Source organism: Mastigoproctus giganteus, chromosome 3 (assembly GCF_048544385.1).
Source record: "Mastigoproctus giganteus isolate SK-2022 chromosome 3, ASM4854438v1, whole genome shotgun sequence".
NCBI classification, from domain to species: domain Eukaryota; kingdom Metazoa; phylum Arthropoda; class Arachnida; order Uropygi; family Thelyphonidae; genus Mastigoproctus; species Mastigoproctus giganteus.
Genome location: NC_143577.1, coordinates 105,106,281 through 105,129,253, shown reverse-complemented (window position 1 = coordinate 105,129,253; position 22,973 = coordinate 105,106,281). Strand labels below are relative to the sequence as shown.

General features: G+C 37.5%; 1 protein-coding gene across 1 annotated transcript in view; it reads left to right on the top strand.

Annotated features, from left to right (window-relative positions):
• Nucleotides 1–22,973, top strand: part of LOC150088200 (glutathione peroxidase-like) — a 43,162-nt gene that overhangs the window by 8,497 nt on the left and 11,692 nt on the right. The window lies entirely within an intron of this gene.

Below are 22,973 nucleotides of genomic sequence, written 5' to 3'. Positions count from 1 at the left end.
GAGTTGGCTCAAAAGGACACTATTTCGAAAGGAATTATATTGTCCACTCCGCCCTTCCCATAAGTATTTCTTTTATGCTTATTTTCAAGTGCTCTTTGAACAGATCGTAAGTTTTTCTATAAATCTGTGTTGCATTATCGTTTTTCTGTCTGTTTCGGCAGTTACCCAAATCATGGCATAATTTAGGGCTGGAATTTAATTCACAATAAATAAATTATTCCAATACGGTCCGGTCCTTAAGGACAAAATTTAGTAAAGATATCCGGAAAATTTTATAAACGATCAAATAAAATCCAAAATAACCTTACAAAAACCTTAAAAGTCACTAACTGCACGCTCAAAGTCATAATTTTTTTATGGTCTCAAACAAGCACAAGTTCAATAGCACAGAAATTCCCAACAAAATAAAATACGGGGATTTTCCTTTTTTTTTTTTTTTTTTTTTTGCAAAACGACTAGTGGTCAACAGCGGGTATTCACAAAAAAGAATGGAAATATTGAAAAATTAGATCCAACATAATCACAGGATTTTCCCCGCACAAAAGCTCAAAAACACCGTGTTATGCGAGGTTTTTGCCGCATTTCTCTAACCGTGTTCAAGCGAAATCGTTTTGTATAAGTACCGTGTTGTACTAGGATTGCCGCAATTTATCAATCGTGTTAGAGCGAAACCGTGTTTTACGGGGGTTGCCTGTACATGATTGGTGACACTCAATTTGGCTTCCGCAACGGCTTTGGAACTAGAGGCACACTTTTCTGCACGCAACTGTTTCTACAGTGATGCAGGGACTCAGGACAAGACGTGTATATATGTTTCAATGATTTTCAAAAAGCTTTTGACCGTGTACAACATGACAGCCTCATCAATATGCTACAACAGATTGGACTTTGGGGTTTTGTCAATGATATACAGGAATTTTGCTAGCAGGGGAAAGGAGATGACTATCCCTTGATGGTAAAGACACACGTACATTCCGAATATATTTTCAGGGAAGCTATGGGAGCTGTGGAAAAAGGCATAAAAGTAAACGGCCACATAACATTCGTTATGCTGACGACACAGCATTAATAGCGGGCAACAACAAAGAAGTGCAAGAAATGTTAGGATGAGTAAATAAAGCTTGTGAAGATCAGGGCTTGTGTATCACCACACAAAAAACAAAATTAATGATCGTCAGTAAGACTGGTGTCGATGGGACAAATCTTGTTTTAAATGGCAAGAGTATTGAAAGAGTAAAAAGATTCAAATACCTTGGCTGCTGGCTAAATGAGAATTTAGACTATGACGAAGAAATTAAGGTCGGAATTGAGATCGCGAGATCCGGATCCATGAAATACAAATCACTGGTTTCGGAACACACCTTGCACTGGCAACACGCATGAAGTTTGTAAGGTGCTATGTGTGGCCACTACTTCTATATGGAGTTGAAACTTGGACATTCAGGGCTTCAGCGGTGAAGAGGATGGAGTCCTTCGAAATTGGGTGTATAGAAGAATGCCGAGGATCCCTTGGACGAAACAGATGACAAATGAACAAGTGTGACAAACTGTAAGACATAATCGGCAAATGATGAACATCGTGAAAAGACGGAAGGTAAAATACTTGGGACACATCATGAAAGGAAGTACGAGTTGTTGCAGGTGGTCCTGCAGGGAAGGATGGAGGGGAAGAGAGGAGTTGATCGACGAAAAACCTCGTGAATGGATAACATCAAGAGATGGGCAGGACTAGGATTCGAAGAACTTGTCAGACGGGCTGAAGACAGAAAAAAAGTGATCGCCGACCTCTGAACTCAGAGATGGCACTGAAAGAAGAACTCTTATCACCCATTTTTATTTTTTTTCGGTGAATCCTGAGTGTTTGACCAGTTATCGTTGAACTTTCTGATTCGATATGGACTTTTAATGCTTACGATATGGGAAAGTTGTTAATGTACACAAATGCCATTACCACTCATTTTTACGTAGTCCGAAAGATAAAAATCTGGCGATTGGATGTTCAGTCAATAACATGTGCTCTAAGGGAGTAATAATAATAATACTGTACATCCAGTGGATCAGTAACTATATTTTTAATAAGTTAAGATAATACAAGAAGCTTTCGGGATAACGAACCCCTTCACCACCAAGTGAAAATAAACGCATACAGAATACTAACAAAATATAGACGTTAGAGATAGAATAAAATAAATACTAAATGAGCTATGCGTGCTCAGATGACTTTGAGAGTGCGCACATGACCGCCAGATTGTGCAAACATTTATTCACTAGATCGGCGTTCATTGTTGGTGCACAGACGTGTATGGGATAGCTGCCAGCGTTTGCCAGTTTCAAAACTGTTGATTCAAAGATGGGATGTAGCCTTGTACCCTTGTAGAGATTTAAGTCTTTTGGACACCCTATCATAGAATCAACAGTTTTGAAACTCGACAAACGCTGGCAGCAATCAAATACACGTCTGTGCACCAACAATGAGCGCCGATCTAGTGAATGAATGTTTGCACAATCTCGCGGTCATGTTCGCATTCTCAAAGTCATCTCAGCACGCACAGCTCATTTAATATTTATTTTATTTTATCTCTAACGTCTATATTTTGTTAGTATTCTGTATGCCTTTATTTTCACTTGCTGATGAAGAGGTTCGTTATCCTGAAAGCTACTTGTATTATCTTAACATATTAAAAATCTAGTTACTGATCCACTGGATGTATAATATTATTATTATTACTCCTTTATATCACGGAATCCAGTACCATAGGCCCATTCTCCTTTAAACATGTGCTCTGCCCAGGAAAATGACACTCTGCCTTCTCTGTAAACAAAGCACTACTGGTTAGTGACTGAAAGCTTATAACAAAACACATCGGGGATAACCAGTACAGTACTGCTACTGAAGGTCATAATCAAAGTCTATCACGTTGTCACTGCTCACATCTGGTGAGTATGGGCTTGGCACACCCAGGTCCTGAGCTGGATATCATCATTCTTCTCTTTCTTGGTGATTCCGCTCTCTCTCTCTCTCTCTCTCTCTCTCTGTAACTTGGAAATTTTTTTTGGCTGGTGCAGCATAAGCCTCATGCTTCCTTGCACCATATGGCTAATAATAATAATAATAAATTAATACTTACAATTCGCATGAATTTTTGGTGCAAGGTCGAACACAAAAGAGCACTAATTACTGTACCAGCAAGGAAGGGAACAAACAATAAATGAGTTTATGAATTTATTCTTACATATTATTATTATTGCTCTTATATTATTTCTCCCTGATTGGGGTTTCTACCTCGTGACAGGTACACAGGGTGGTTGTTGTTATGTCTGGTGTTACTGTTGGTCGAGGAACTCTCTGACTATCCTACAGGTTCAGGATTGTGACTTTCTGGAGTTCCTTGTAGGTGGCCTGGGAGACCTATTGCTGCTAGGCTGTTATGTAGGGTCTTTGGCACCATACTTGTGGTTGACACGATGATCGGGATGGTGATAACTTGTTGCATATTGTTATTATATTAGCCATATGGTGCAAGGAAGCCTGAGGCTTTTGCTGCACCAGCCAAAAAAAATTCTGAGTTACCTCTTGAGAGAGAGAGAGAGAGAGAGAGAGAGAGAGAGAGAGAGAGAGAGAGAGAGAGAGAGAAGTAGAAAAGAATCGCCAAGAAAGAGAAGAATGATGTTGTTGTTGTTGTTTTGGTTTTTAGGAGCATTAGCAACTAAGGCCATATTGCTCCGGGATATGCGGTGGTCAGTCCCTGACCTTTCCGCATCCTCCGTATTTGGTGGTGACGGGCTCGAACCCCGGTCTAATCAAGAAGCGTGTGCTGCATACTGCTGCTCCTTCCCACCTGGCTACGGAGGCGCCAGAAGAATGATGATATCCAGCTCAGGACCCTGGGTGTGCCAAGCCCATACTCACCAGATGCGAGCCCCTGATTAGTATCGGAATGACTAAATGACGCAAGGAAGCGGAGTTTTTCTGCATAGGCCAAAAAATATATATATAAATAAATGAATAAAATAAAACAATCTATACTTTCACCATCTCCAAAAAATGTAATAATCAAAAAGACTGCACTCATACACTGATCAAGCGTACTTCATTTTACAATTCTGCCTTTGACAAAAATCTTTGTAAGCAACGAAACGTGCGTTAAGCAATTTGGATACTTTGATGGCGGAAGGCGTTACCCTGTGTGATTCAAAGTCACGAACGCTCATACATCTCTATAGTTTAAGGAAGTACCTAGTAATTACTGTATCCACATATACCACATGAACCGGTTTTCCACTGTGCACCTTTGTTTTTCCGAAGATTAAACTGAGAACGGCTCAGCAGATACAAATACATGCGTGTGTGGTGAGACAGACATGACAGAAGAGCCAGGAAATGAAAAATGAAATTAAAAGGAGATTTTTAGGTTTAAAGAATATTTATTCTCCATAACTTTTAAACTAATTTTAATTAAAATTATGAAGAAATGCATTTGGTTCCAATTTGACTAAGAAATGAAAGGCTTTTTTCTTTTTATACTTTTAGTTAATTATTATAATCACCTTAGGTAATTATTAATAAGCTAAAAATTATTATTAACAAGTTCTAGGAGAATAAATGTCATTTTGACTTACTGGTGTTCAAATTAAGTCGTAAAGAAGTTTAACTTCTTCACAGTTGTGAGTGGGCAAGGCCTACAGATGTCACCTTGAAATGGCATATTATTATCTCCATTTATGTAAAAGAGCAGTTAATAAAAGAATGGGCTACTTAAAAAAGCTCTCGTTTTTCCGAAAAAAAAAAACCAAAATGGCGCGCAATCATCGGTAAACTAAACAGCTACATATGACCTACATTGTTCGTTATATAACAGCAGAATTTAAGCAAGAAAAATTTATACAAACTGGATTTATATTTATGATGTCATTGAAATGTAGAACAAAGTTCTACATTTTAATGAATTGTATCTTTTATTAGCGTTGAGATGCTTATTCCATATTTTAAACTACTGAGTTTTCTCTCCGGTGGCATCTTTTTGTATTAGGGCGGAGCCACGCCACTGGTGTATTGTGTTAATTTCTTTTCGCATTTTCGCATGTATTGTTCCATTTGGTTTAATTAAAAATGTTTAGTCCTAACGATGTAACTTTTCCTAAGTCTATACGGAAAGGAGCTTTTGATATGCAGTAGTAAAACCACAAACTCTTGCCCCCCCACAGCAGATCCCTCCCCCCCGGAATGATTGCCTCCTGTGCTCTTCAGAGCACGGGGAGCAATCATACCAAACATAAAATTATACGAAATCGAATAATCAAAGTTGAATATTCTTTCGAGACTTGCTAAACGATACCAATATTTGTATATTTGCCATACACCATCGTCTGGCACCGTGCTTATTGAAATAGTGCATTCCCCCCCCCCCCCACAGGACCGTGCAAAGGTGGGGAGGTGAAGTAGAGATCCGGAGCACGCGGTTTTTCGACGTAGGGGAACCCTTTTAAGCAACAGTGAAATAACAATCCTGTTGAAAACTTCAAAATATACGAAAATGTTCCAGAATACTGGCTTTCCATGCAAAGATAGGAACTTCGAGGTCTGGGGTTCCGCATGGAATATTCAGACTTCCTTTTGAATAAAGTCTTCTTTTGGTAGAAAAAAGGCGCGCGCGCAGTGCAAGTTTGTAGTATGATAATGTAGATTTCACAAGAGTGGAAAGAAAATCCCAATGAAAGTAAAAGTTGAATGCCCCAAAAGTAAAATATGTAAAAAATTCTACACGAAAGCTTTAAACAATGAATTGCAAAACAGCGAAACCTACAAAATGGCATACCAAGTCCAATATAGTAGCTAAAAAGAAAAATGTCTATTAAGAAAAAGATAAATATTAAAAACGAAAGTAAAAAATTCCCATGTATATTTAGTTGATGCCAAAATTTCATAAAACATCCACGGGGTGCAGATTTATTACAGCATTTACTGGGTGTTCTTACGTATCCTCATGCAAGGATACGGTAAATGCCTTAAATCGAAACTAAGGCTAATTGCAGAAAATATTACGAATGCCAAGTTCATTAGCAATAACTGTAATAGAACAGATTAAAAACTACGAGGAAAAATATGTATAATATAAGGCGAGCTGCTTCAATTTAGATTACTGCAAGGCGGTTCTTTGTGCCGCGGACTACAGCTGTGTGATGTGGTTCCTGGTATTGTAGGCACAAGCTTTGGCAGCTGCTAGACAATCACTAATGATTCAAGAGTATTAGTACAAGAGGCCAGTTTGTTTATCCATAGTTAGCTCACATTTCATTACTGAGTGCTCTTTCAAGGCAGAGTATTCGAGGACAGGTGCTTCCCTGAGTGGTCTTTCAAGTCTCAATACTCGACGAGGATAGGTGCTTCAGGTTGTGCCTTTCATTACTGATAGGTCTTTTTAAGTCTATGTACTCGACGAGTCCATTGGAAATGTCAACGTCTAACTGAGCATATTTCAACGCTTATGAAGATGACGCACTTGCAACAGATCTGTGTTCATCTTCTGACTACAATTTACTGACAGGAATACTTCCATGGTCTGACTGCAATTTACTTTTTAGAATACTTCCAAGGTGTGGAATTCAGCTTTCCGATATATATTTAATTTATTAAGAAGACTTTTTTTTTCTCAGACTGGACATTACATTGAAATTGTATGCACTGATTGCAATTTCTCATTAGCTAGTTTTCGTCGCAGGGATTCCAAATTCATTTTATATGAACTGCAGCGCTTCAATGTCTTATAATTGTGCGGTTACATGAAACGCAGAATATCAATATCTTACAATGGAGCGGGAATTAGTGCTGTAAATCTGCAATTATCTGTACAGTGTTGTGATTAGTGGCAGGGATGTCAAGAAAGCTGGCTGAGACCGTCTAGTACAATACATAAATTAAAAAAAAAAAAAAAAAAAAAAACATTCGATTTCAAAAACCTTTTCACCAGCATATCGTATGATAACTTAAAATTCGCCCTAAATTGCTATTATGACCTGTGCGATAACAACCTAGGTCGTAGCAAAGGGATTTACAAAAGGACTAATTTCACTATGTATTAGTAATAACTATATTAAATTTGGAGATAACATCTATACACAATGCAGAGGAACAGCAATGGGTGCTAGTAGTTCGTGTAATCTGGAAAATTTGTAACTACATTAGAAATCTAGACCAGAGGATTGAAGTATTTCGATTTATAGACAAACCTACAATTACAATAAATATGAAGAACTTAATAACGGAATGTACCCTAGCGATCTGAAATTTGTACGTACCAATAGCAGTACGAGAGGAATATACCTCGATTTGGAAATAAGCCTAATTAACAGCATAATGCACACTAAATAAAGATCTAAATTATTCGACAAACGAGATGAATTCAGTTTTAGTACTAATAAGCCTTACAAACTGGAACTCTAATATTTCAAAAAAGGTGCATGCTAATGTAATAAGAACGCAAACATGTAGGAGAATAAGCGAAAGTAGCAACGACATAGACTTAATTAATGGCTTGATCTAAGTTTTTATGCTGCTTTGGTACCATATTTTGTTAAACCCCTAGCATTGTTGCTGTTATGGGTATTGCATCAGGCATCAATGTTAAACTATTCGCTGATTGCAATAAAGATATTCCAATATTGATCAAATTTGGAACTAACAAGCAGTTTACTTCTTTACGCTCATCACATAGGGCTCTATGTCTGACAGTACTTGAACATCAACTGCATTAGAAAATTGCTACCAACATTAATTAGAAAAAAATATATATATTCCGCATGAAATTTGCAAACAGTAAATTAATAAATAAATTAAATATAATACAGGAACTCCCCGACTTACGTATTACTCGACTTACGCAAATTCGACTTTACGTAGTTTGAGCGTGCAAACTTAAAAAAATCGTGGAAACGTATTTTGCATCCCGTAGGAATAAATGGAGGTATCGTGAAAATATCGTAATGTGAACCCAATAACACATTGTTGGTTTTTTTTTTTGTTTTTTTTTTTGTTTTTTTTTTTTTTTTTTTGATAATTCCTTCCAAGACCTTGGAAGTTGAAATTTTCGCTATATAACTAAGCTATTTATCTCTCTAAAATTTTGGTCATTTTTATAATGGAAATTGCACTACACTTTCATCGTTATCATATGTTCCGTTATAAGAATCAATTTTGAACGCCTTTTGTGATATTTTTCAAAAACACATTTCTGGAGATCAATACCATAAAATAATAGAAACAATTTGCACTTTCCGGTTTATTGGTCTTTTCTGTTAGTGTAATCAATTATAAACGGTTGTAGTAAATTCGATCTTATTGCATTTGCAATAATCCCGATAACTGGAATTCTTTGGGATTTTACGTTATTATGGTGAAATGTGTTCCCCCTTCACTGAAATCTTCAATCATATAAAAAACATAAATAAATTTTCAGAATCTTCTATTCATTCCTATTTACGTATTACAATGATGAAGGGAAACCGACCAACGAAAAGTGCAAGTGCTGGCAGTGCTAGGAAACGAAACAAAATTGATTTAGAAATGAAGATGATTAATTAAGAAGTACGAAGCATGACAAAGTTTGTCATCTATTGCACGGAATTAGGTCTCGCTGCTTCAACAGTGAATACTATTTTAAGGAACAGTGCGCGTATAAATGTTAAAGAATCAACATATTTCACACCGGGGCCAGTCTGCCCCAACAGTGATCACAAACCAGCGTTCAGGTGCCATATCGAAGATGGAAAAACTATTAATAAACTGGATGGAAAATCAGATTCAGAAGCGAGTGTCCCTGAGTTTTAATGATATTCAAGCAAAAGCAAGAAGTATTGGATAAGAACAGCGAACCCCATGCCAAGTTCGTGGCAAGCAATGGGTGGTTTAATACGTTCAAACATCGTGCTGGTTTCCAAGACATTAACGTCGCCAATGCCGATTCTGCAGCTGCAGAGAAATTTTGTGATGTGTTGGAAAAAACCTCTTCTAAATCTCCACAGCCCTCAACTTCTGCAGCGGCGTGCTTATCAGCTGGAGAGTTAATTCTGGCAACGATGCTCGAAAAGTAAAACTTGCTGATGTTATGCCTGTCTCCTCTCTCTTTTTATAATTTTGAAATTTTTGTAATTTTGTACACTTTTGTAATTTTTCCTGCACATGAGATAAAAAAAAAATGAATAATTCGTATTAGAAAAATTGTGAGATTTTTTTTTATTTTTTATTTTTTGGCTGATGCTACATAATCTTATACGCTTGCTTTCTTGCATCACATGTTTCTTTTTTGCTTCTATCAAATTCAGTGCGTATAGTTGCGAGTGCGGAATTTCCCTAAATGCTTATTTAAGGAAATTCCGACTTACGTAGCGTTCCGCGGAACGCAACCCTTACGTAAGTCGGGGAGTTGTTGTACATATCAAAAACTATAGCAGCTGCAGTAGATAACTTCCAATATTAATATCAGTTGATTTGCATGAGTTTAAAAGTAAAAATGTACATTTTTACAACAGTCCAAGCGGTCTGGCTATTGTGCCAGACCGCTTAGACTGTTACGCTGTGGAAAGGTTTTACCAGACCAGTTGGAATAATAGCATTGATTTTAAATGCATTTTAAGTTTTAGTTTTTCCATATATTAAATGCATCAATTATTTTGTACTTCACTTTGCATTTCGCTTACAAAATTGCAACATTAAGCTTGGATAAAATATACATTTGTGGTCTAATGTATACAGAAAGGACAAAATTCATAGGATACCTGGTTCCTGGGCAACGCGACGATGCTGTCACTGCTTGGCAAGTTGGCAAGTATATAAGGTACACTGCATCCACATAGACGGTAATTCCATGTTAGTGTGGTAGTGAGTTAAAAGACTTTGAAAGAGGGATGATAGTGGGTGCCCAACGCATGGATCACTGTCGCGGAGGTGATACAGGAATTGCACCATCCCCGTTCCACAGTATCAAGAGTATCGGGAATACGCCATTTCCAGAATAACATCTCATCGTGGACAGCGCTGTGCAGTGGAGCGCTGCTGTACTTTTTCGGTCGACAGTGTTGACTTGACCAGCATCTTGACTACTCTCCAGTATCGCTACCCTAAGGATTGTACAGGAAAGCACTGCAATTTGAACAACACGATCCAGAAGCCCAAATACATGAGGGCCACCATGTTTTTAGCACTGACTACAGATTCAAGGAAATTTGTGCGGGGAGAGTATAGTGATGTTTGTGTGCGCTGGGATGGGAGTCACTTGTTGTAATCTACTGGAACATTTAGATCAAAGTTAAAAAAGATATATAAAACTGCATTGTAAGTAGACCACGAAATTTTCGTTGTTATAATGTGTGTAAACGTTTTTGAAGGGCGCACCTGAATTAGAAATTTTCGACTTAGATTTCTCTTCTGAAATCATCTACAAATGTAGTATTTTTATTTTATTTTATTTATTTATTTTATTTTTTTTTTTTTTTTGTTTTCAGAATCATCAATCACTTCCGAAATCAAATATTGAACTGACTTGATCCAGTTGCTTAGAATTTACACCAAGATAATGAGCCGTCAGTATATTGTGCCTGGTAAACTGTGTGTATCCTATGGTCTGTTTGCTTGTTTTGCAGAATGAAAAAATAAATAAACAAAATAAAACGGTTTCCGGGAGAAAAAAAACACGCAACCCTCGCACAAGATCGACCAACGCGGTCATAAAAGCCGTTAAGGGTTACTCCCGACCGGACGAGACGTTGAACAGATACATGAGGTAGGCAGGGCCAGCTCAAAAGGTATACGTAGCCCCTAGACCACATTGACTGATGGCGCCCTTCCCCCTCCTGCCAATGCGAAGATTTTCATTTTTAGAATGATTAATTTTACATTTTATTTACTTATAAAAATGAAATTATACGCAATATAATTATGTGAATTATATTATTTAAATTAGTAATTTCAATATTTAAAAAAGGAAATAGAAATGATACAAATAATTATAGAGGGATTAGCATACTAAATACAGTATATAAAATGTGTAGCAAAATAATAAATAATAGAATTAAAATTATCTCTGATGAAATATTAATAGAAGAACAGGCAGGATTCAGAAAAGGAAGATCATGTACAGATAATATATTTATATTAAAACAAATAATAGAAAAACGAAAAGAGTTTAATTTAGAAAGCATTTAGCATTTATAGGTTATGAAAAAGCATCTGATCGAGTAAACAGACGAAAACTATGGGACATATTGAGTAATAAAGGATACCCAAAGCATCTTACAAAAATAATACAGAGTTCATATCAAGGAACAAAAATAGTAATAGATACAGGTAATAAATCAACAGAAGAAGTATAATAAATCAAAGAGTTAGACAAAGATGTAGCTTGTCACCAACGCTGTTTAACATATATATCGAGGATATGATATGTAAATGGCAAGAAGAAATTAATACAGGTATATATTTAAATACAAAGAATAGGATTAATACACTGTTATTTGCAGATGATCGAGTAATTATTCAAGATAGTGAAGATAATTTACAAAGAGCAGTATTTAAATTAAACCGAATACAGAACAATAGGTGGGTCGGAAAACTGCTAGCTTGAGGGGATTCACAGACTAAAAGGTTAAAAGTAACCGCAGGCAGAAGTGAAGGTGATTCTTGCACAACTTCTATTAGAATAAGTAGCGATCTGGAGCGAGGGGTGCTGGGGTTTCAGGGACTAATGGCAGTCATCGTGAAACAGGTGGGTATATGGGATGTGTCAGGGTAACTAGGAATAGGTGCATTTATGCTTGCATGTATACCAACGCCAGAAGTACAAAGGGTACTAGGAAAGTTTTGCAATACAGCTTTGTTTATATATTTTTTTCAAAGTAATTTCCTCTACATTCAATACACCTCTCCATCCTCCGAAATCAATCTTTAAACCAGTTCTGCCAAGTTTCACTAGGGAGTAAAGCACACTCGTTGTCCCAAGCCCGTAGAAGGTCCTCATCACTGGAAAACCGCCTCCCTTTTAGCTTCATTTTCACATGCGGGAACAGTGCAAAGTCGCAGGGAGCAAGGTCTAGACTGTAGGGAGGGTGCTCGAGAAGTTTCAGTCCTGTCGTGGTCAAATATTCGGTGCAGGCTTTGGTGCGGTGAGCTGGAGCATTTTCGTGATGGAGGTACCAGGTATCCATTCTTGACTTTGGCCGCAGGTTCTTCATAGATCCAATGACTTTAGGCAGGCATTGTTCAGTATACCACTTAGCTGTGACTGTCTTCTGCGTGTCCAAAACGACACGTTCCACAATTCCACTCAATTTGAAAAATACAGCTATCATTTTCTTCTTTACAGATCGGGATTTTCTGACAATTACGGGTGTGTCGTCATCATCAAAGACCCAAACTTTGTTTTGAGCCTTGGTCGGCAGATCGTAATAGTACAGCCAAGTCTCGTCACCTGTCACGATGTTGTTCACATACCGAGATTGTCCCTTATCAAACTTTTTTAACATCTCCCGGCACCAAGTCACACGTCGTGTCATCTGCTCTTCGGTCAGTTGATGCGGCACCCAGAGAGAACAAAGTTTCTTCACGTGCAAATGATCTTGCAGAATCGAACGAATTGCTGGTGCATTTAGGCCCAAAGTATCCTCTATCTGTTGGTAGGTCACTCGCCTGTTTTCGTCAAGCATTTTCCTCACAGCAGTAACGTTTTCCTCCGTAAGTGACGTTCATGGCCTTCCCGGCCTCTCAGAAATTACCCCAGAGTGAAATTTCCCCTTTGGAATTCTCTATACCACCTGAATATCGTTGTACGATGTGGACAATCATCATCTAGTGCAAGAGTCATTTCTTCTAAGCACTGGTCTATGGTTAAACCACGCACGAAATTATACCGCAAAACTGTCCTTATCTCATTTCGTGACCACGATGCCATCGCAAGCACTTTACACTCTCACTACTAATGAATAACTGAGCCCATCGACTTCGCGCGGCGGCTACTATGCACGTATGAACATGTCTCAACATGCAGCAACAAGCAGCTTCCTGTGATTCATTGTTGCGTCATATTGCAAAACTTTCCTAGTACCCTTTGTATAGTAAATAAATTTGATGAATTTGAAGTGTTGGTCAAGACATCAAAGGCGGATATTGTTGGGATATCAGACACGTGGTGTCACACTGATATTAGGAATGCACAATTGGAATTTGGGGAGTACAATGTGTACAGAAAGGATAGACAGGATAGGAAGGGAGGAGGTGTCATGCTGTTAATTAAGAAAAACATAAAATCAAAAGAAGTGCATCCAGTTGATATAGCTGAACAATGCACTGTTGAGTCAGTTTGGTGGGACATAAGCACTGCGAAAGAAAAATAAGAGTAGGAGTATGTTATAGGCCTAATGACTCGAATGAGTACAATGAACAATAGTACAGAGAAATAGAGCGGGCTAGTAAATCAGAATGTCTTATAATGGGGGATTTTAACTTCCCAGATATTGACTGGAACTTGTGGGTTGGTCACTCACACACTAGTAATACTTTTGCGGATTTATTGGATGATTGTTTTCTGCAGCAGCATGGTCGAGTGGCAACCAGAGAGGATAATACTCTTGATCTGGTTATCAGCAGTGGTCATTCGTGTATTAAGAATTTGCAGATAAAGGAACTACTAGGTGGCAGTGATCACAGTGTACTGATGTGGGATTTACTTAAAGATATAATTACCATCAGGGGTAAAGGAAAGGGTTTTTGCTTCCCTAAAGGTGAGTACAGTGGTCTCAGACAGTTTTTAAATTCTGTACAGTGCGATCAACTGACGATGTTACCAACAGTAAATTTTAAGTGGGAAGAATTCAAGGAATTAATCGTGGAAGATACTAAAAGTTTCATACCTATTAAGAAATATTGTTCAAGGTTTTGGCCTAAATGGTTATCAAATGAACTAATGAGACGTGACAGAGAAGAAAAATGCATGGGATGCATATAAATTATCAAGCGACTCAGAAGCCTATGGCAGATATAAGCTAGTCTGTAATCAGGTCACAAAGGAGGTTAGGCAGTCGAAAGCAGATTACGAGAAATCTTTGGCAAAGGATGCTAAGAAAAACAGCAAGGATTTCTTTACTTATATAAACTCTAAAAGGAAGGGGATGAATCTGATTGGTCCACTTGATATCGATGGTTCGACTTTTGATGATCCTGCTCAGATAGCAAACAAACTGAATGAGTATTTTGCATCTATATTCACACATGAGGAGTTATTAAGGTTTGAAAATGCCAGAAGGTTATCAAATTGTAGCAGGATGCTTAATGAGTTTGTAATAACTGAGATTAAAGTGGAGGAGAAATTGTTGAAGTTAAACATAAGAAAGGCACATGGGGCGGATGGGATCTTTCCAGTTATAAGATCTTTCCAGTCAGCAACTGGGCAAACCCTTAGCCATAATTATGAGAGCATCCTTGGACTCAGGGGAGGTCCCCACGGACTGGGGATGTGCAAATATATCCCCAATTCACAAAGGGGGAACGAAAGGTCACACGAGTAATTAACACAGACCAGTTAGTTTAACTTCTGTTCCGGGTAAAATAATTGAGTCACTGGTTAAAGATGCATTGCAAGATCATCTAGACAAGACTGCAGCAATAATTCAGAAACATGGGTTTGTTAAAGGAAAGTCTTGTCTGACAAATTTGATAGGATATTATGATGTGGTTACAAAGGAACTGGATGCAAAAAATAATTTTGATATCATATACTTGGATTTCAGGAAAGCTTTTGACACATGGAAGACTATTGTACAAATTGGAGCAGAATGGTATTAAGTGTAAGTTGCTACAATGGATAAAAGGATGGTTGAGTGGGAGAAGACAGAGGGTGGTAATCAATGGGTGCTGCTCTTCGTGGGGTCCCACGTGGGGTCTAATGTTATTAGTGGGGTCCCACAGGGTTCGGTGTTGTGTCCACTGTTGTTTTGTATATTTATCAATGATATTGATGAAGGTATATCAGGCTTAGTGTCGAAGTTTGCAGATGATACAAAGGTTCGCAGGGTTGTTAATGACAGTAATGGCAGTGTGCTACTGCAACAGGATCTAGAAAATTTGGGCAGATGGGCTAAGAAGTGGCAACTGAAGTTTAACCTTGACAAATGCAAAGTACTGTACTGAATATGGGTAGAAGTAATCCCAGAGAAACGTACCAACTGTGTGGTACTACACTTAAGGTGGTAGAAAATGAAAAAGACCTGGGAGTAATTGTGCAGTCAGATATGAAGTTTTCTAAGCAATGCAAACAGGCTGCCAGGGCAGGTCGTGGGGTTTTGTCAATGATATATAGGAGTTTTGCTAGCAGGGAAAAGGAGGTGACTGTCCCTCTGTATAAGGGAATGGTCAGACCACGCCTTGAGTACTGCGTACAGGTCTGGAGGCCTCATTTTAGAAAGGATGTAGATTTGCTTGAGCGTGTACAGAGAAGGGCACCAAGATTGGTGAGGGGAATGAAGGGATCCTTTTTTATCAAGAGAGGCTTAAGTTCTGCAAATTGCAGTGGCTGGAGACTAGACACCTGCGCGGTGATCTGATTGAGGTGTATAAGGCCTTTAATGGGTTGAGCACGCTGAATTCTGATGGGATCCTTCCACTTGTTCAGATTACGAACCTAAGGGGGCATAAATTCAAATTAAGAAAAGACAGATGTAGAATATATGTGCGGAAATTTGCCTTTAGCCAGCGGGTGGTTAATTGCTGGAACAAACTTACATCTGTCGTTGTGGAAGTTGATATGTTAAATAAATTTAAGGAGGAACTGAACAGGCATTTTGGAGGGAATGGTGTGATTTTTTTGATTTTTTTAAATTTTTGGCTGATGCTGCAAAGCTCATACACTTGCTTTCTTGCATCACATGCCACTACTACTACTAAAGTTAAAATATCAACGATGAAAACCAGAACAATGGCTTTTAAAGGGAAAAATACGGTGAGAACAAAAATAGTTATAGACATTAAAATATTAGAACAAGTAAAACATTTTAAATATCTAAGATGTGATATAACATATGATGTCGAAGAAGATATGAATCAGATATTGGCGAAATTTCAAAATATATGTGGAACAATAAACAGAACTCTGGCTAAGAAAACAAGGAAAGAAACAAAATTGAAATTTTACAAAGTAATGGCAATACCAACACTTCTTTATGGTTCTCAAACATGGATACCGAAACAAAGAGACTTTAATAGAATACAAGCTGCAGAAATGAAATTTTTAAGATATGTTAAAGGATGTACAAAATTAGATAAAATACCAAACGTAAATATTAGAAAGGAATTAAAGATTTACTCAATTAACGGAAAAATTATAGAATATAGATAAAGATGGAAAGAACATGTAGAAAGAATGGAAGATAATAGACTCCCTAAAGTAGCTTATACATATAGAGCAAAAGGAAAAAGAGACAGAGGAAGACCAAAGAAAAGATGGGCAGACCTCTTCGAGAACGGAACAGGCGGATCGCCTAATCCATGAAGGAAGATAAGATAAAAATTAGTAATTACAAATTATAATTATGTAAATTAGTAAATTATGAATTTAATATTGTTTGTTTTTAATCTGTTAACACATAAAATACACAATTTTTCTTGGGGGGTTTTGTTTTTGGCAGGAGAAGGGCGGCGTTGGCGCCCCTAGACCAGTGCCTACTCAGCCCTACCCTAAAGCCGGCCTTGGAGGTAGGATTATGTCCTCATATGCGAAAAGGAATTCAAACTTATGAATTCCTTCTAACATACTACATTAAATTATAATATACTGTAATGCTATTCAACATAACCCATAAGCAGACCCGGACCAAGGCATTTTCGCGCCACGGGTAGTAGTATATATAATCCTGTGGGCAGTAGTATTTATAATCCTGTCGACGGTGGAACGCAGACCTATCTCCACTTGTATCCGATTTCCGCGCCCTGGGCAGAAATATTTTTCGGTGCCCCTTTACTAAGGATATATATATATATATATATATATATATCTTATTACCATAACTAACATTTTAATGGTATTTTTATTTTTATATATGTTTATAATTTATGGCTTATGTCATGGCATAGATTGATTTTTTCCAGGTCACGTTGGGTACCCGCCATGGTTTATGGTTTACCTGATAAGCTAGTATATCATATTTTACCTTTAAAAAAACTCTTACCATTATTAACTTAACTCATATATATATATATATATATATATATATATATCCTTAGTAAAGGGGCACCGAAAAATATTTTAAAAAGAATGGCGCCCCGGGCAAGGGCCCCTGCTAGCTCGTACCTTAATCCCACACTGTCCATAAGAACACTGAAATCACGACTGAGAAACCAAAGTTCTGATTATAACTTCGGAATGAAATGAATGAATGAATGTAAAACTTCGGATGAAACTTTTTTTTTTTTTTTTGCATGCTTCTTTGAATCTTAATTGGGGAATAGGGACGAAAAAAAAAAGTGGAACAGAGAATAATTAGTTTATTCAGTGTACAGAAAGAAAACTCACTGAAAATTCGAATGAAATACTCATTTTCATTTAGCTTTTTCCCCCGGCTTCACTTAGAAAACGAACAACCCTAGTCTACTTACTGTAAACTTGCTGCATTAATCATCGTTCCTGCTTAACAAGTTTATGAGTACCACAGTGGTTACGTGTCTGGCATAGTAGTCAGCAAAGTACAGTTCTCCTACCCAAAGGAATATGAGGTGTTTCAAGCGGATTCGCTAAGAAAATGGATAGGTAGAGAGAGAAAAAAAAAAAAAAAGTCTGGTTCGTTCAACTCTGAACGACGCCTTGTGATCGCTGAGGACTAAATGACCACGTCATGAACCTGAAGATTCACATAGTACCGCCCACAATGTGAACTCGAAGTCACTCAATCGCTAACCTCTGCAAGAATTGCAGAGATTAGCGATAATAAGAATTATTGTACTGTATAAAGAATTTCTTATTTTTATCTCTTCAGGAATAGATAAAAATTTAAAAAAAAAAGTAAGGATATACTTACTGTACAGTGGGAGTGGTAAAAAAAGGACCGAGCACAGTTAGGATGAAAGAAGATGAAACAAAAAATTAATTTAACAGTTAAAAACGGAAATGCCAGCACATAGTGGACCCACATGTAAATAACGGAAAGCCTGGGTCATAATATTACCTGATGAATTATTTACAGTGAATACAGTAAACATTTTAATGCGAGTTAATTGTCTGCAGTGCCCAACAGCTTATATAAATAGGAGCTAGGAGCTCCTATTTATATAAGCAATATTACTGCAGAAAATAAAACATTATATACTGTATAAAGAATAAAAAATGCCGGTTTTTCCTATTCTAAGGAAATGAAATAAGATAATTAATACAATAATCTCTGCATGTAGTTGACGTCTGATTTAAGTGATGCAGTTCATCTGGTTCGTGTACTATTCACCTATTACTGTATTTGTTTGACTTCCGCTCAATGAAGCCCTGGCTGATGCACTGTATACGTTTGTTTATGTAAGCTACGTCATATGCTGCTGCCACCACAGCCTCTATTGCCTGGAAGTCAAGGAAGCCAGGAGTTCGAGAGTATCTGCCACTGCTCACCTCTGATTAGCATTTTATTGCTCATTCTCAGATGAAGTATTTATGGGAATAAATTTAGTACTGCAGTGCATTATCGACATAACGCGTCTGTTCATACCGCGGCTACGATCATGTCTCCCCAAACGAATTATGAAAAAAAGCAGTGCGTCAAAGAACTAGCAATTACATATTGGAAACCGGAAAAAGTGAATACTATATATACTCGTATCTACTGTACACCCTACTACCGTATTTCCAATGACGGGAATTAGCTAAAAATTGGCTAAAAATATACATGAAGTGAAAAGTGATTTATGGGAAAATCGTGTTGCTTCACATCGGCACTATGATAGACCGGGCAGTTTGGTTTTGATTTAGTTTTCTCAAAACACGATAAATTCTAGGACAGCAGAAATAAGTATACACGGCAAAATTAGTAAATCAGTAGGATTCAAGTAATGACCACCAAAATAAAAAAATTATATAGTTGAAGAAAAGCTAAAGATTATCGAAAGAGTTAAGAGTGGCGAAACAAAATTAAGTATATTTCGTGAGCGTGGAATTCCAGGAGGAATGATCCGCGGTTCGATGAAAGGGGAAGAAAAAATTGCGTTCATTCGTAGACTCCGTAGAAGATGAAATAGGCTTCCAAAGAAAGAAAACTAGACTTACACAAGTGGTTTCTACAAGAAGCGTAGTGAAGGAGTACCGATAAATGAGGTTACTTTAAAAACACAAGACGCTTAAATTTCATAAGCTACTTGGTAGGGATGATGATGATGACACATTTAAATTTTCTGAAGAGTGGTTTTGGAAATGGAAGGCTCGTCATCGGATATCCCAGATTAGTATAGTAAGTGAATCTGCATTTGGGGACATTACAGTATCAGGAGCGTTGGCTGAATTTCTGCGTAATGTGGTTCAAAATTGTGAATTCGTAGATGGACAGTTGTACAGCTGTGACGAAACAGCGCTGTGCTATAAACTTCCCCCAGACAAGTCACTGGCTATTAAGAAGGCACTCCAAAATGGGAGAATTACTGTGTAAAAAAAAAAAAAAAAAAGGTAAACTGCAGCCAGTATCAAATCCACTGCAGGATGGAAGCCTTCTCAAAGATTCATTTGACGGGAAAATGGACAATCTGTCACGTTGGTCCAGTGCGAGTATGTGCTACTGCACTTCCGCTCCTGACCAGTCGGCTACGGAGGCCACTCTATGCGGAAACAAGACTGGAAATCACAAGCTAAAGCCAATGTGCCTCGGTAAAAGCCGATGTTACCTGTTTTTTAAGCACGTCAACATGAAATCTTCACGTGTGATTTATAAAAATAGCTCCAACGCTGGATGACGAGTGATGTTTTTGCTTCACGGCTTGAAAGTGAGTTAGTACCATCGGTGAGACGCCACTGCTTTCCAAAAAACTTGAGGAAAAGGCTCTGTTACTGTTGGATCACTGCCCAGCTCACCTTTCGGCTGATGTCCTGAAATCGAAAGATGGCAAAATCAGTCACGTTTCTGCCAAGGAACACAATTGCACTAATTCAACCCCCCATGGATCAGGGTATTATTCGAACCTTCAACGCCTACAATCGTGGTGAGGTACTTGCTGGTGTTGTGAACTCAGAAATTCAAGTTCTAGAATTTCTAAAAACTAACACTGAAAGACGTTACATACAATATTGGATTAGCGTGGGGTTAAAATGTATTAGAAAAGACGATGCCAATAATAATAACCCTGAATTAGCAGCATTTTTAGAATAAGAAGCAAAGGCTGCTTGTAACGTGATTGGTGACAGTCTTGGAGCAAATGACATGGCTGCTTGGATTGAGGTGGATGTTGTCGCTACAGTTGCACATTACCTGAACGAGGACGAAGTCGCAGCCTATGTGAAAAGTGGGAAGACAATCGACAAACAGAAGGCCAGTGACACAGGGAGTGTTAGAAGATAATGTGAATGACTAGTATAAGGAAAAAGAACCAGAAATTAACAAAGTTCTTGAAAACATTAATGAGGTGATGGCGTGGTTAGAACGTCAGATTATAGTGAACATCTTCATTTATTTATTGCATCTAACCACTATTAAGAATTATATCACTGAAAAAACGCTGTCATCAGTGGCGGACTAAATTACATGACTATTTCAGAACGGATGCATAAAATATACCGGTAAGTCCATAACAGCAGCATTTGGTATTGTTTTTTTTTTTTTTTTTTTTTATGTGAACCCCAAACACGAGAGGTATTAGAACCTATAGTACTTGGTACCGTGCTTGGGTTGGAGGTTGAGAAGACGAAAGAAGATGTTTGTTGACATTGGACTTGAACTTCTGTAGATCGTAATTTTCAGGAAATATGTATGAAGGAAGGTTGTTCCAGAAAACGGCAGTTGAATGAATAAATGAGGAAGATGAAAAGTTGGTTCTGTGGGTTTGAAGTTCGACAGTAAATGGATGTTGGCTAGTGGCGGCACGTGTTCGGACTGTTTTGAAAGAGAGAGCGGGAATTATAGAAGCCAATTCAGAAGAACAGTGCCCATGGAAGTATCTGTAGAAGAGGCATGCAGCAGAAACAGTACGTCTATGAGAAAGCGAGCGGAGAGACTCTGTTAGAGATGAATCATTAATTAACCTAACTGCCCTCTTCTGAATGGAATCAAGAAGCCTGAGAGAGGTTTTGGGGCACCACCCCAGATGTGGGAACAATATTCCATGGCAGGGCGGATTTGCAATTTATACAGAGTGAGCAGCTGTCTGGAAGAAAAGTAACGCCGAGAGCGAAAGAGAAAACCAAGTTTTTTAGATGCAGAGGAAGCAATATTTGTAATGTGCTTGTGCCAAGAGAGATTAGAAGTCAGGGTAATCCCCAAAACAGATATATCATTTTGCCTAGAAATCGGAGTGTCACTAAAGATAAGCATAGGAGCAGAAGAATCCTTTTTGCGAGATATAAGACAAGACTGAGTTTTAGAAGGGTTGAAATCAACTAAATTGTCTTTGCCCCACTGGAGAATTACCTGAAGATCGGCATTTAAGGAATTGGTAGCAGATTTTCAAGAAGTTGAAGCTGATTGAGCAGGACAAGGTTTCTCAAAATGGAAAGTGGAATGTAATGTGCTATCATCGGCAAAACTATGGATAGGATTTCCAGTCAATGGAAGTAGGTCATTAATATATAAGAGGAAAAGAGTGGGGGAAAGAACTGAACCTTGGGGGACACTGGCATTAGTGGAGAAGTTAGAAGACAGAGAGCCATCTCCCATCACCCTCAGTGAGCGATCAGAGAGAAAACTGGATAACCAATTACTAAAAACAATTGGCAAACCATAAGATGGAAGCTTGTTTAGAAGACCTTTATGCCAAACACGATCAAAAGCCTTTGAGATGTCAAGAGCAACTACTTGTGTTTCACCGAACCTTTCCAATGAATTAGTCCATAAATGGGTAACATAAGCCAGAATATCACCAGTAGATCGACACTGACGGAATCCATACTGGCGATCGTTGACCAGGCGGAAGGTTCTAGGTAGTTTAAGAGTTGGCGGTTAATTGATTTCTCCATTACTTTTGAAAGAGTAGAAGTAATTGCAATGGGACGATAATTGGATGGGAGGGATGTCACCCTTTTTTAGTTTAGTACAATGTAAAGGGAATGATATAACCTTTAATACTTTGTCTTTTAGTCTGTATACTCATAAAACATCAGTAAATAAAGAATTTATTTTTTAATGTTTTCTCAGTATACCGACTAAAAAATAAAGTAAATAAAAAAAGTATTTATTTACTAAGTAAAGTGTATTTATGTAAAAAAAAACTGGGAAAAAATAGTAAAATTTGTTCGGCTATAACGTGCTTCGCTTATAATGCAGGGATTAAAGTTGTCGCCACACCCGCATTATATCGAGGTTGCATTGTATTTATTCCGATCACGTATTAATAATCATTAACCAAATACGTAATTTACACAAACATCTACAGATTGCATTCGGCGCTAATCTATACAAGTGTACAGAGTATTTCTGGTATATTGTATATGTGTTTGCATCTTTCGATTTGTTTATAATGGTGTTAATATTTTTAATATTTCTAATAACTAGAAAAGTAATATTTTGTGAATTGTGAATAAACTTTCTGCGTTTATAATTAAATTTTTTTTTTTAAAAAATAAAAGGAGAAAATGGTATTTATTGCACATTGTCACTGTTTAGTTTCAATAGCTTGATCAAAATTATAATCATACGTAATGCTTTATACTTATTGCAGAACATAACTGGGTCTTAAAATTCCAGTTATCTAATATTTAGTTCTACTAAAATTAAAATTCCAGTTATCTAATATTTAGTTCTATTAAAATTAAAATTCCAGT